The sequence below is a fragment of the Camellia sinensis genome, chromosome 1 (assembly GCF_055761805.1).
Source record: "Camellia sinensis isolate YWXY chromosome 1, ASM5576180v1, whole genome shotgun sequence".
Lineage (NCBI taxonomy): Eukaryota > Viridiplantae > Streptophyta > Magnoliopsida > Ericales > Theaceae > Camellia > Camellia sinensis.
In genome coordinates, this window is record NC_138961.1 from 167,820,608 (window position 1) to 167,831,603 (window position 10,996).

The 10,996-nt window shown below is 34.2% G+C and overlaps 2 pseudogenes; one reads left to right on the forward strand and one right to left on the reverse strand.

Moving 5' to 3' along the window:
- Positions 1–2,483: 2,483 nt before the first annotated feature.
- LOC145820655 (uncharacterized protein At5g49945 pseudogene) lies at positions 2,484–10,700 on the reverse strand (annotated as a pseudogene).
- On the forward strand, positions 3,746–4,580 carry LOC145790829 (14-3-3 protein 1 pseudogene; annotated as a pseudogene).
- Positions 10,701–10,996: the final 296 nt, after the last annotated feature.

Below are 10,996 nucleotides of genomic sequence, written 5' to 3' on the forward strand. Positions count from 1 at the left end.
CTATTTTAGCGCCTAAATTTTTAAATCAAAAAAAAAAATTCTAAATTTAGATTTTATTGGCAGAGCACTCGATTTTTAAGCCCAATTATAATATGCGTTAGATTTGGGAAAAGTTCTTAAAGCCTAAGCTACCCACAAGCTGTTCTATACAATATATACTTTTATAAATAAATATATATATTTATATGAAAATTTCTATAGTGCACTTTAGTCCTCAATTATGACCTATCGAAATGTTATGACTTAGTTATACATATTATTGTAGTATTACTAATAATATTATTTTGGTTCTGACTAATAAAATTTTTAATTATACTTTATATGGTGTTAAATTATAACTTCTTTTTTTTCTTCTCAGGTATCTCTTATGAGATTGAATTATGATATTTACAATAATTAATCCTATAAATATAATAACTTGTATATAGTACACACATTTTTAAGGTGATGTACCATAACATTACTCTTATATTTATGTATCACGTTGTTTAACTTTATCTTAGACAAATTAAATCAATAATCTCTATATTTTACGCCTTATGTTATTTTGATTTCTGCATTTTCATTTTGTTTAATTTATTCATAAATTTTAAATTTGGTTCCCCATAGATCCAACCAATAACTTATGTTAAGGTTATTAATAAAAATTGTCAGGTACACACTCTGTGTTGACTTTTTATTTTTATTTTTATTTTTTGAACTATTTTAACATAAAGTTAAAAAGATTCATTTGAAATTAATTTTTTTTTTATTTTTTTACTTTTGTAAAAAAAAAATAATTATAATTATAATTTAAATTTGACATTTTATTTTATTAATTTTTTAATTTATTTTCTCTTTTTAACTGTTTTAATCGAAATAGCCCATGCAAAACATAACTATTTTTAATCTATTTGAACACATCTCAGTTTCAAAAATAAAAAAATGAAATATATAATCTCAAATCTTCATCTCCACGTCCAGATTTGTACGATTAGGAACCTCGCCACTAGCAACCCTCGTCGCCTTCTTCCCAATCTCTAACAAAACTACTTTCGTTATTGTTGTTATTGATTTCGCATCTGTCTGGACGATCGTAATCTCGCTCTTCCAACAAGATTTCGTTGTCTTATTCTCAATCTCCAGATCTTAGGGAAAGTTTATTAATGAGTCAACTCAGTTAATGAGATAACTTGAGTCAACTGGAGCACCACTATTTCCCACCCTAGCCCTGATTCACCTCATCTTTCTCCAACCCAATCGCGAACCCCTTTCTTAAACTCAGTTCTGACCCCCTCTCTCAACCCAGCCACGACCTTCATCTACCTCCCGCAACCCTGCTACAACCTCCTTCACCCTTCTTCGTCCAGTCCAAATGCAACTTTTTCCCCACTCCCTCTTTCTCTCTCTCTCTCTCTCAGCCTCCCGATGTCTCTTTCTTTCTCTTCTACCCGATCACTACACTTTTCTTTTTTCTTCTCTTCTCTTCTCTCTCTCTCTCTCTCTCTCTCTCTGTGTATAGTGAAATAGAAACAGATCTTAGGGAAAGTTTATTACTATTTTATCCCTGAAAACAAGTCATGTACAATTTTTCATCAAAAAAATATAACACAAATTATTAATTGGATCAAAATGAGACTAAATTTAAAATTTAGAGTTAAAATTGAATAATTTAAAAATATAAGGACCAAAATGATACAAAAAGTTATAGAGACGCGAGTATAATTTGTCCATTTTTTTGTTATGATAAATTATGTATTACTAGTTATGTGAATAATTAGTTATAAAATTTGAATTACTAATCTTAAATAGGTTAAAGAGACACAAATAATTAAATTAATTATAATTTTTATTTTAAAATATGAAAAAAAAATTAAATAAAGATTTAATAACAACAACATATACACAAATTGTCAAAAGTATTTAAGATTTCTAACCCAAATAGAATTGAATAATAATTTTAATAGACTTTAAATTGTGTAATAGAGTTGCAATGATGCCTCCAAAGTGCATCATTTTGTGATTTTTTAGGATATATTACCCATAGGTATTATTTTTAGAACTTATTATTTATTAAATTTTATTGATAAATTTATTAGTCCCTATTTTTTATTATGAATAAATTTATAATGACAAATTTATCAGTCAAAACATATAAATAAATAATTATAATTAATAGGACTAATTAATAAGTTTCAATTTTTTCTATTCAAAAAACAGGAAATAAGAGTTCGGTTGAAAGAAAACTATCTTTAACAAAGAATAAATAAATAAAAAATAATGTTTTTATTTTCTTATGTTATTAATAAAAGGCGTTAGGATCCTCTAGAGTACAATGCCTAGAGTGATCTCCTAAAGTAAACAATCTAACGGCTGAAATTAAAACTCACCAAAACGACGTCGTTTTGGTGAGTAAGTTTTTCTTAAAAAAAAAAAAAAAAAAAAAAAAAAGACCAACTTTTCACCCCTGCAAGCCGATTTCGGAAAATCACAGTGTGTTCACAGACAGACCATCTTCTCTCTCTAGAAATCTGAAATAACAGCCAAATCCTCAACAACCCACTTCCTATTACTCGGCGGCGAAACTAAACTCGCGAAACCCTGAAGATCCCTCACTTCCTTGTGCATTGTTTTTGAGGCCTTCTTCTTTGCCAGTGCAAGAACCACCTGATCCATTGCTTCATCATTCATATAAACCTCAAAAGTCATCTCATCTTTACAAGGCACAACCATATTGAACAATCTCGAAATGAAATCGTGCCGGCTCTTGAGCTCCATTGTCGCCAACAACCCCTGACAAAATCGCCCCCGCTCGCATAAAATTTGAACACATTCTGTCCTTCTTTCAACAACAATGGCGAGTCAGCCTCATCACCGACCCCCAAAAGACTAAAATTCTTGTCGAAAATCGAGTCTTTGGTCGCAAATTTCGTTGCCCAAGCCAACGCAATGTTCTCATCCTCTTTGTTACCATAGAAATAATTGATTACAAAGATAATCAAGAACCATCCGCACGCAATCTCCGCTAGATACGATCATTGAACATTAGCAGTGTTCTTCACAGTTTTTTCAGTTTTCGAATCCGAATTCGATTTGGAATCGGTTAAATTCATGGTTTTTGGAGGTTGGTGTTGTACAGGGAGGCCTTCGAATTCGTCTTCGTCCCAGTACTCGAATGAACTCGTTGAGGGTTTGGAAGATATATCTGAATCGGCTGAAAAGGGGGTTTGATCAGGGGGTCCATGATCGGACTCGGTGGTGTCGGACTGAGTGATAGTCGGAGGTGTTGGGGATCGGAGAGGGAGATCGATGAGATCGATGAGTGAAAAGTTGGTTTTTTTTTTTGTTTTTTCTTTTAAAAACTTACTCACCAAAACGACGTCGTTTTGGTGAGTTTCAATTTCGGCCATTGGATTGTTTATTTTAGGAGATCACTCTAGACATTGTACTCTAGAGGATCCTGACGCTAATAAAAGTAAGAGGTGGACCATAAGGCGGAAAGTAATCTAATCCGAGTAGACTTATTACTTGAGATTCTGACCAAAGACTTTTTTTTCCTAAACAATTATTCAGTAAAGGTGAATATGTGAGGTATTATGTTGAGTGATTGACAAATATGAGAAGCATATTAAATGATAATTGACTAGAGAGTATGGACACGTAGTACTCTGAAATTATTGAATAATTTCGTATTTTTCCTTTCCAAAATCTAGTTCCAACTTAGTTTCAAAAATCAGAAAACCTCCCTCTATGAATCCTTCGAGTTTTTAATCTCTTATCTTCTATTCTATTCTCTTTTCTTATCTGTCGTTTTAACTCATTCTATTGCTCTTAAATCCTTGGAGTTTTTAATGGCAATGGCTGTACCAGAAAACATGAGTAGATACGAGTGCTTCTTTATGGCCAAACTCGCCCAACAAGCTAACCGCTACACGGATACCGTCAACTTCAGGGAAAAGCTTATCGTCAGTTCTTCCTCCTCCGGCAGCGAACTCACAATCGAGGAGCGTAACCTCCTCTCCACCGCCACCAAGAAAGTAATCGACTCACTTCGTGCCGCCAGACAGACCCTCTCTTCAACTGAACAGAACCACAACAACCATGTCGCACTGGTCACCGACTACAAATCCAAGATCGAATCAGAACTATCTCATATTTGCAATAGGGATTTGAATCTGCCGGAAAAGCATCTGATACCCTCGGCATCGAAGAGCGAGTCCAAAGTCTTCTACTTGAAGACGAATGGGGATTGCTATCGATACATGACGGAATTCAAAGTCGAAACAGAGAGAACAGAGGCTGCTGAGAACACCATCATGGCATACAAGGCTGCAGAGGAAATTGCGGTTTTTGAACTCGCTCCAACGCTTCCCACGAGGCTGGGTCTGGCACTCAATTTCTCTGTTTTCTGCTAGGAGATTGAAGGTGCATCAGAGAAAGCGTGTAGCATGGCGAGGGAGGCCTATGAGGAAGACATGGATAAGCTTGCCAGTTTGGGAAACAAGTCATACAAGGAAACTAGTCTCTTCATCTTGCAATTAATGAGGGACAATCTCAATGTTTGGGCTTCTGATATGGAAATCACTTCATATTCTTTTTAGTCAGACCTAGGTTTGGTTATTCTGTAGGATTTATTAGTTATTTGTGGGTAGAGAAGCTTCAATGTTTTCCTTTTTGTTTTAAAGATTCAGAGTCTTGGTTGTTTTGTTTTGTTCTTAGAAATTGGTGCTGAGATGGCTATATGTATATATATATACATAGTTCTTCGTCCTATTTACGTATTTGATTTGTTTTTGTGAATGTTGATATCTATTACTCATGTTTATGAGCCAATTTGGTTTGATCTATAGTATGGATTGTTTAACTTTTCTGTACCGCATATATAGGAATGTAATATTTCGCCTGCTGGTACGGAACTGTTTCTTTTTAATTTTGCAACTCTGCTAGGTAGCTCGAATGGCTCAAGGTTCCAAAATGACGTCATTTTGGAACCTTTTTTTTTTTTCATGAAACAGAGAAGTGAGAGAAGAAAGGGGACGAAGAGAGAAGATGGAGGAAGAGACAAAGAGAAGGAAACACAGAGGAGGGTCGACGGTGAAGGCAACACAAATGAAATCCCAGCTTCACTACTCGTTTCCGATTTTCTCAGCTGCCAAACACACCATGTTTCTGTAAAAAGCTTCATCTTTTCCCTCCATTTTCTCACTTGTTTTCATCTAGGTTTTCTGTTACAAATGAATCTCCAACACATGAACAGTAATGGCGGTCATGATCTCACTGGGTTCCGAGATATCAACTCCTAGATTCCATCTCCCCCGGTCAACTTTCTCTCTCCATGAAACATCTTGGAGAGAGAAATAGGTATCATCAAATTCTGAATCCTCCATTTCAGAACAAACCTTTGAGTTTTGCTCAAATGAAGGAAGGAAGGGGAATAGATGATGGGACTAATATGGGTTCTGGTGGGATTGATAGAAATGGGCTTGATTTAGACCAAGGTGATGATGAAGATAGCATTGAGAAGAAATTTGGCTACACAATGCTTTGTGCCAGAGGACATTGGAGACCTCATGAAAATTCCAAGCTCAAAGAACTTGTTACCCAATATGATCCTCAAAATTGGAACTTGATTGCTGAGAAACTTCAAGGAAGACCTAGTAATTAATCTATCTCTTCCTATTATTTATGTTCGCAAATTCATTTTCTTTTCCTTGTTTGGGTCCTAAGAAAAAAACCCATTAATCTTTTCTTTTCTTTTATTTATTTATTTTTTTTTGTGGTTGTAGGGAAGAGTTGCAGATTGCGGTGGTTTAACCAGTTAGATCTAAGGATAAACAAGAGGGCTTACTGCGAGGAAGAAGAGGAAAGATTGTTGGCTGCACATAGAATGTATGGGAACAAGTGGGCTATGATAGCAAGTCAACACAAGTGAAATCCCAGCAACACCCTAACAAAGGAAAATAAGGGAATTGTTATAATAAGAAGGAAATTGGGATGGCATGAGACAAAGAGAAAGAGAGAGAGATACCAGTGCTGGCTAAAGAGAGAGAGAGAAAGAGAGAGGAGGTTGGAGTGTTTGAATGGAGAGGAGAGAAAACAGAGATAGAGATGATAGGAGAGAGAACAACTTTTGGGCCACTCGAGCCTCAATAAATCGAGCTACGGGGCATTTTCCTTAAGGAAAATGAGCCGTAGCTCGAAAATCTTGGCTCGAATGTCATTTTGGGCGTTTTGGGTGGTCTAAAACAGAGGAGAAAGAGGGAGAGAAGAGAGGAAGAAGAGAGGAGAAGAGAAAGAGGAGGGGAAGAGGGAATGAAGAGAATAGAGGGCCCCTCCGCTTCTGCCGTCGGCCGAGCCCCTCCGCTTCGTCGCAGCACCAACGATCGTCGCAGCACCACCGCCGTCGCCTCCGGTCCCGCCGAGCCCCTCCCCTTCGTCGCAGCACCACTGCCGTCGGCCGAGCCCCTCCCCTTCCTCTTTCCTTCTCCTTCTCCTCCTCCTCCTCCTCCTCCTCCTTGCTTCTCTTCTCCCCCTGTGATTATGCCCTATCCAGTCCTCCTCCTCCTTCTTCCTCTTCTCCTTCTTCCTCTTCTCCTTCTCTGCTTCTGAAATTGGATTCGAGCCAATTTCGAGCTCGACAATTCGAGCTACGTAGCAGTTTCGTTTCCTTAATTTTTGTGCACAAATAGCACTCTGCAACAACAAAAAATTGCAAGTGGTTACCTTTACAAAATATTTACAAATCATGCAAAAACTTATAACTTTAATTATTAAAATTAATTAACTTATTGATTGATTTGTAATTATTTTTAAAATTTTGCAATGAAGTGCAATTTCCTGCTAATTAAACTAATTAGATTAGACAGAGCTACCTCAGTTGTTTGGAGATAATTTTTTGATAACTACTAATTCAAAGGCCTTGAATTTAACGACCATATAAACTTCTAATGGTCCCTTAGGATGTGCGGTAGTGACATCATGTTTGATAGATTTCGTTAAATAAATTTTAAAATTTTAAATTTCATCAAAACTAAATGAGGCATTTATTCATAAATTTCTTTCTATCTATTTATATTCCAATAAGTTCTATTTGGTGACATAGTTATCAAACTACTCCTAATAATAATAAGGTAGAGCGCATATTAATATTCACATTGACAATATAAATATTTCATAATGTGAACATTCACACTGTTAAATTTGTTTAATGTGAATGTTTATATCACCAAATTTTTAAGGGTTTAAAAAATATTTATAAGGATAAAAATATCTATAAAATAACTTAAATATGAGAATTAAGATTTGTTGGATCAAATGTTCAAAATAATACCATCTGTTGGAATACAATAATATTTTATAGACTAATGGGGATACAAATACTTGAAAAAGAATTTTCTAATAAATTTTCTAAAATAAATATATCCAACAAAAGTTATAAAATTTTAAAACTTTATAGACAAAAAGTTAAAAATAGTCCAACTTAACGCACACCATAAACGCATACCAAGTTGCTAGGCAACGAAATCTTTAGTCGCTGAAGACATATATATTGGCGACTAACAGTGTTTTAGTCGCCAAAGGCATTCGCGACCGTTTATTGGCGACAACACGGGCGACTAAACTTTTTAGTCGGGAAAAGTGAAATTTTGACATTTGGCGACTAAAATAGGACCTTTGCCGACTAAACTGTTAGTCGCCAATAGTTCATTTTTATTTTATTATTTATACCTTTGGCGACCATTCACTTTAGTCGCTGAAAGTATTTTCAGAAATTTTTTTTTTTTGCCTCCGCTGCTCCCAACAGGTTTCGAACTTGCGACGTCCCTTTGCACACGCCAAACCCTTTGCACAACACTCCCTCCACTATGCCAGTACATCATCACATGATCATATATGCAATATATATTATTTATATACTATATTAACCGCAATTAATACAAAATAATATTTATAAATATAATTTTTTTAATTCAATATAATTTTTGTCAAAAAATAAATTATTTACTAAAAAAAAAATTAGGCGACTTTTGGCGACTAAAACCATTTTTTAGTCGCTAATTGTATTATTTTGGGCTACTAATTATTTATTTGTCTCTAAAAAAACAAGTTCTCAGTTAAAAATCAGCACTTTTGGCGACTAAACAGAAATTTCGTCGCCAAAACCACTACGTTGGGCAACTAAAATGGATTTTCGTCGGCAAAACCCCCACTTTCAGTGACTAAATTGTTTTTAGTCGGCAAAACTGCTATAATCAGCGACTAAACCTGTTTTTAGTCGCCAAAACCATACCTTTTCGCTACTAAATTATTTTAGTCGCTAAAAACCGTGACTTTTGGCTACTCAACAAACTTTAGTCGCTGAAAACTCTATATTAGGCGGCAAAACTTCCTTTTAGTCGCTAAAAACATGCTGTTCGGCGACTAAACCCTTTTAGTCGCTAAAAACCTGCTTTTCGGCGACAAATTCCAATTTAGTCGCCATTTCATGCACTTTCAGCGACGAAATTTCATGTTTTGGTCGCCATTTCTGTTTTTTGTTGTAGTGTCTATAAGGTTAAAATTGTCTATAAAAGATCTTAAATATGAGAATTGTAATTTTATCTTATTAATTTGATTTTTTATAAATATATTCTATTCGATATTTTATAATAAATAACTTAAATTATCAAAATAAGATTTGAAGTAGTCCTCACAATATGCATAACAGTTATGCATACAACATAGTAGTGACCCCAAATCTGGTTGTGTTCACAAGTTCAAGATAATTTTATGCATGCATATGGATGAGTTAAGTCAATTTATGGACATGTTTATAAATTTTAAACAACAATTTCCGCTTAGAATAAATATGCAAATTTTTTTTGTTAGTAAGAAAACATTATGTTATTAATAAATTAAAATAAAAGATGAGGACCATGTTTATTTTAGATTTTTTTTAAAAGAATAAAAATTAATTTGGTAAAAAAAATTTAAAAAAACAATTATTATTTTTACATAATTTTATATTTTGGGAGGTTAGAAATAATTTTTGAAATTTTAAAATTATATTTTTGATATTCATTTTTATTAAACTAGTTTTCATTTTTTTTTAAAAAAAAAATTCTAAAATTGCTTTCTAAAACAAAAACGAAGCATGGATGAAGATTTTCTTTAGAGTGATACTAGAGATCCCAAATAATTTATCAAATTTTCTATCAAACCTTTCACATGGGTGTGGGATCGACACAAATATGAATTTGTGTGAGTCTCACACCCATATAAAAAATTTAATAAAAAATTTGATAGATTATTTAAAATTCATAACATTTTCCTTTTCTTTAATCCATTATGAAAGAACTCCAGTTACTGAAGGCATGTGGTAATAGATATGATTGGTCACGAGTTATTAGAGATGGACTTGACCCACTAAGTTATCCCAATCTGCTCATGGCTTGTAGGGCTTTAGATTATGGTTTAAACCTATACGATTAAGTTGGGAAAAATATTTAGAGGAACCAATATATAGGTGAGAGAAAGGAAAAAAATTATAAATATATAGAAAGTGTAAGTGTGTTTATAATGGGATGTAAATAAAAATTATGAGAGTACAAGTCCAAGATAAAGAGTGTATAAGGTATTAAGTCTAATGAATATTTCTTATGAAAAGTCCTTTTTTTTTTTTGATGGGTAAATATTAGTTGTTAGCTGTTAGATTAGCACATATGGCAGAAAATCTCCTCATCCTTGGCAAAACACATAAGTATTTGCACTCCCTTAATTCAACATTCCTAAGAGGAATTGAATCCATGACTTCTTTGGGACTAAATTCTAAAGAAGGCATGGTGGTCAATTAGGCTAGGCGTAGTTGGTTGCAAAAAGTCCACCATTTTGTTAAATAGTTTGATGAGAAGTCATTTTGTTAATATTTTAGAGGACATTTTGTTTTGAATTTTACCCCCTTTATTTGTCTGTTAACTTTTTTTTATCAGTTGACTTTCGTTGTCTATTTATTCAAAAATTTTCCTTATCTATTCAAAATTTTTCCTACCTGTTCAAAAATATTTTCCTTATATGTTAAATTTTTTTCCCATCTGTTCAAATTTTATTCTGTATTAGTTCAAATATTTGTCCAAATTTTATTATCTGTTCAATTTTTTATCTGTTTAAATTTTTTTATCTGTTTAAATTTTAAACATATTTTATTATCTAGGGTTCAATCTCGTTCTTTCTAGAGATCGACGGTCAATAGAGAGATCGGAGGCATTGAGGATGATGAACTTAGTGTAGAAGAACAAGACAAAAGAGGGTGGCAAGAATTCAATTGTTTGTTAGTTGAATACACTAATTGTTTGGAAGTCGAGAAAATAAACAAAAATACCCATTTTCTTGGATCCACCGCTAGAAATTAATGAGAAAATACAAGTTTCTGTATAAATGAAACGTGATATACATGGAATTACATGATAGAAAAAAATAAGGAATTTGCGAAACTAGACGACGAATAGCTTTTGGAACTTCCCGAACTAGGCTGGGATCTCTAGTTGTCGCACATGTTAGATAAGGGAGATGAAATCGAAGAGAATGCGGCAGATCTGTTGGAGTAGAGCATGTTTCATGCTAGTGGTGGCTGAGATGACTAATTCGATAGTGTTTTTCGCTGTTGCTACGGTGAAGAAAACTATGGCTAACGGATCCGGTAAAGGCGATCGACGCGGCACCATGGCGGCGACAGTATGATTCATGACCGTATCAAGTGTTCACCACCGCAGGTGACGGTGGTGGTAGAGAGAGAAAAGATTTTTTAGGATTTGAAGGGGGAGAGAGAGAGAGAGAGAGAGAGAGAGAGAGGACTCTGAGAATATAATTTGAACAAATTAGAAGAGAGTTGTTTCAAACAAATAATCACTGAACTTTTGAGAGTAATTTGGTCATTTCATAAAATAATGTGCTTATGCACATACCATCTTTGTGGATGTATTTTCTGAATACCAACACGTGGCATGGTGATGCTGACGTGTCAGCCGAGGTGCCACGTGTC